The following is a 5,070-nucleotide window of genomic DNA, read 5'->3' as shown; positions in this document are numbered from 1 at the left end:
TGGTTTAGGGTTTTACTTGACAGTGAGACATAATTGCTCCTGGTAACACCACCTGCGTCAAAAAGGAAGATGGACATTGAAGAAACTCCTTATGGTGTTTACTTCCAATATGGCAAGACTAGCCATTTGGACAAGATAATGCTCTTGTCTGGACTGTTTGACTTTATGCTGTATAAACTGGACATGCAGGACCCAACGAAAAGTGACTGCTGATTCAAGATGGACATTGCTACAGAGTTCCTGCTTCATGGAAGAGTCTGCGAGACAGTATGCAGGACACAGAGAAAAGTGACTGTCAAACTGCCAATACAAAAAGACAGTTTAAAGTTTCCTGCGTTGCTGAAGAGTCAGCTAGACACACTATGGCCTATGGGCTGAAGATGGAAGATTACAAAAGAACTTCGGGTGACCAGGCAGTGAGTTGTCTCTGTCATTTCTAGAGTTTATATACTATCCTTCTGTGGTCTTTGATGGAGTTGAAGACAAATAGTTATGGTTATAGTTTTCCTTAGTTAGGTTTAAAGATAAGATACATATAGGACTTTAGATTCACAAATATAGGATAGATGATAGAATAGTTTCCTTTAATCTTGCTAAATGTTAATGGACTAAATATTGTTAATTGTGATTCTTATTGGATAACTGTTGTGTTATATATTTTGCTATGTTAAGGTTAAACCCCTTTTTATTTAAACAGAAAAGAGGAGATGATGGGAGATGTCATTCTGTATATGTTTCTCATACTGGTTAATAATAAAGCACTGTTGGCCAATAGGAAAAGAAGATAGGAGGGACTAGGAGACAAGGAGGAAATAGGAAGTAGGAAGGAGGAGTCAAGATGGAGAGTCTGAAGAAAGCAGTATGCCGCCGGCTCCCTGGTAAGAGAAATACATAGATCAGCAGAAATGGGTTAATAATTAAAGGCAGAGCTAGCCGATAAGTAACAAGTAACCGGGCCAACAGTATTGTATCAAATACAGAGTCTCTGTGTGTTATTTGGGGCTGGCGGCGTGGCGGCGGGTCAAGACCAGCGGCGGCAGGCAGAAAAACCGTACTCGTTACACATGTGTAGTTAGAGGAATTTTGTGACTACCAAAGTAGAAATAATATAGCATGATTTTGAATTTTTTAAAACTAAAGCTCCAAATATTAGTAATGTGTCCAAGTATAACAGATAAAGCTTATGCTAACTTGAAATTGTAAGCCAGTGTATGGAGCATTGTAAGATGTTGCTTATGTTTCAGTGCTGGGGGCAAATCAAGGATCTCTAACAATAGGAATGCACTCAGAGAAAAATGAACAACATTCTCTCTGGACCCATGCTCTCAATCTTCTATATAGGACTTGTCTGTGTTTTATGAATGTAATGACATAATTGAACAAATAGAGTGATTTTTGGTCATGTGCTAAATTAATGTGTTTATTGCCATTCTGTCTCAAAGCTACACTATTACAGCTGTGTGTAGTCTATACAATCAATCATATGTTTGTATTTGGTTTACTCTACATTTGTTGTAGTTCATATCTCTTCAAGGACATAACATTTTTCTGATTAGGCAGATTATACAATAGATAAAGTATATACTGTATGGGGATGCATACTTTAATTGTATGCAACATTTTTTTTCTATTAAACCTGGGCATGATGATGAGAGAGGGAGAGATGGGTGGATCAATGATATTTGCTATTCATCAATACTATTGATGTCTATAGGCATCTTGGATAACAAAATTGGGACAGACCAAGTCATCTCAGTTCTAAGAAATGATACTTGAAGTTGATTTCAAGCCTATAAACACACATGAAGAAATATGTACGCACGCACACACACACACACACACACACACACACACAAAACAGTTGTACACATGTATACATGTCCATATCCCCCCCCAAAAAAAAACATTTTTCTGCACTTTCTCTGAGGCAGAGACTTTTAGGGACTTTTACAATAATTATTGTAAACAATTAAATTTTCCTGGATTCTCCATAGTTTTTTACTGGCAATAGAAATAATATCTCAAGTATTGAACTGTTTGAATTGTTTCCTTCATCTGTTTGTTTTTTCTTGGCTTTACTTGCTTACTTTAAGAGATTAGTTGATTTCTTGAATTTTGTGAGCATGGGTGCAAAGGAAGGAGGGAGGAGAATATGAAGGATCAGGAAGATTGAATGGGTAGATAAATAGAGGAGAGCAAGAAAAGAGACACATGATAGAGGGAACCATTATAGGTTTAAAGAAAAACCTGGCATTAGGGAATTATAGAGTTCTACAAGAATGACTCCAACTAGGAATCTAAGCAGTAGGTGAGAAGCTACCTTAAATGCCCTTACCCTATAATGAGAATGATGGCTACCTGAAATGCCATCCTAGAGCCTTCATCTAATAGCTGATGGAAGCAGAAGCAGAGATACACAACTAAGCACTGAGCCAAACTACTGGAATCCAGTTTCAGAGGGAGGAGAGACAAACAAAGGAGTAAAGATTACACTGTTACACAGGGAAAGCCCACAGAAACAACTGACCTGACAAGTGGGAACTGATGGACCCCAGTCTCATAGCTAGGGACCAATCCAGGCCCCATGAATTTGGGTTTCAGTTAGGAGGATAGAACAGTTTACTAGACTTCTAGCAGTGGAACTAAGATGTATTTCTCCTGTTGCAAGAAAGGACTTTGGGAGCCCACTCCAGATTGAGGGATACTCCATTAGCCTAGAAACAAGGGGTATGGCCTAGGCTCTATACCAAATGACTTGACAGGCTTTGATGATGTCTCATGAAAGGCCTCATCCTCCCTGGGTAGTGAATGGGGGATGGCATGGGGGACCAGTTGGGGCCATGGGAGGATGAGAGGGAATGGGAACATGGATTGATATTTAAAATAAGAAAAAAATTAAAATTTAAAAATAAATAATAGCTCAGTGCTAACAATTAAAATGCCATACCATTTGTGTAAAGTATGTACTTTCAGTATTCTCATCTTTAGGTTGTTTAGTGCAACCACCTGCTTCCTCTTCACATGAGATTTTCCTTGCAAAGGATCAAGTCCTGTGGACTCTTCCTTGCTAGAACAATCCACAGAGTCCATGACAATATGCGGAAGATGATTTTATTAATATATTATTGAAAATCTAAATTGAAGTGATCCATAGGAATAGATTATATATTGCATGAATATTATTGAATTTAAGGAGGAACTAATGGACCCCCCCCATACTGGTAACTGGGAATCCAGCATTAGAACTACTCATACTCCCTGAACATGGGTCTCAGAAGGTCAGTGGAACCAAGTTGTATCCCTGGTGCAGAAACGGACTTTTGGATCACATTCCCCATGTAGGGATAGTCCCTTAACTTGGAGACAGGAGGGAGGGTCTAGTCTCTACTCCAAATGACTTATTTTGTTGACCCCTCCTGGAAGGCATCACCCTACCACCCTACCTATGGATTGGGGTAGGGATGGGATGGGAGGGTGGTTAGGAATCATGAGTGGGTGGAAGACAAGGAGGGAGGGAGGGAGAAAGGGAGATAAGAAACTGGGATCAATGTGTAAAATAAGAAAAATAAAACAATAAAATAAAGTTTGGATACCAGTAAGATTTTAAATAGATTTTAAATAAATTACTAAGAATGTAGTTTTTGTCATTTTATATTTTGGGGAGGAAAAAAAAAAACCTTCTTGGCATATTTCCTAGTAGCTCAACAGAATTTTCAAATCAATCCAATCTTAATAGAAAATTACCTTCCTATTTATGTGAAGAAATTTAGTGAATTCTATTTAGGTACAGTTACTACATTTAAGATCTAAGTGTAAAAAAGAACTGCATCTTGGGTAACATAAGTAATTAACCCCGATGTCTAAAACAGAATAAGTGCAGCTTTTTTTAAAACGCATTTTAAGAGGAAATACAAATCTTGGTAAAGGGAAAATTATTTAGATCTATTGAAGGTTAATAAGACATTTTATTTAAGACCAGCAGAAGACCTTGCAGTAGGGAAGAAAGATGGCACCCATTCCTGACTTAATCAATGGATAAAATTTATACTTAAGAAACAGGATGGAGGTCCTGGATTAAGTACAGGTAAGATAAACCACATGAGAAGCTGAGCAAAGAAGAATTCCCCAAACCTGAAGCCACCACGAACTACATAATAAGTTCAAGATATCTTGGACTGTACAGGATTACACATTTTGTATTGTTTTTATTTGTTTTGTTGTAAAGGATGGAAATTTATGATTTCAGGAGGCCCCATTAATTAATTGTTGATTTCAGTGTCTCTGTTTTTGGTGTTAGGTTCCAGACATTGTCTCTTGTACCAATTCATTCAAGTATACATCCCAATTCCTCTTTTAAGAGGTTCAGTGTGGCTGAATTAATGTTGAAGTCTTTGATCCATTTGGACTTAATGTGGTGCAAAAATAGACAGGTAGATGAATGGAATCAAATTAAAAACCCTGACATAAACTATACACCTATGAACACCTGATTTTTGACAAAGAAGCTAAAATTATACAATGGAATAAAGAAAGAATCTTCAACAAATGGTGCTGGCATAACTGGATACTGGTATGCAGAGTACTGCAGATAGTTCCTTATCTATTGCCATGCACAAAACTTAAGTCCAAATGGATCAAATACCTCACTATAAATTCAGCCACACTGAACCTCATAGAAGAGAAATTGAGAGATACTCTCTTGAATGAACGGACCTATTAATTATTGAAGCCTATTAAAGATATTTTGTAGTGAGGTGATTCTAATTTTATTAATTTCTTCATTTGCTTATACTTAAAGGATATACTCTCTTTCATTAAATTTATAAAATAGTTTTGGCCAATAACTATATGTCAGTATTTGGGAATGTCTTACTTTTGGAAACAATGTGTGTGTCAACATTGTTACTATCAAATTTATTAGTAATGAACACTATGAAATCAATGGCCATTTTGAAGGGAAATAATACAAAGTTTCTTGACTACCAACCTTTGTCAACTTACATTTTCCAATTATGTTCTTTGGTTTTGTCCACATATGCATTATCATTATTAGTAATATTAACTTTCATA

This window comes from Phodopus roborovskii, unplaced genomic scaffold, assembly GCF_943737965.1.
Source record: "Phodopus roborovskii unplaced genomic scaffold, PHOROB, whole genome shotgun sequence".
Lineage (NCBI taxonomy): Eukaryota > Metazoa > Chordata > Mammalia > Rodentia > Cricetidae > Phodopus > Phodopus roborovskii.
This window is presented reverse-complemented; position numbering follows the sequence as displayed.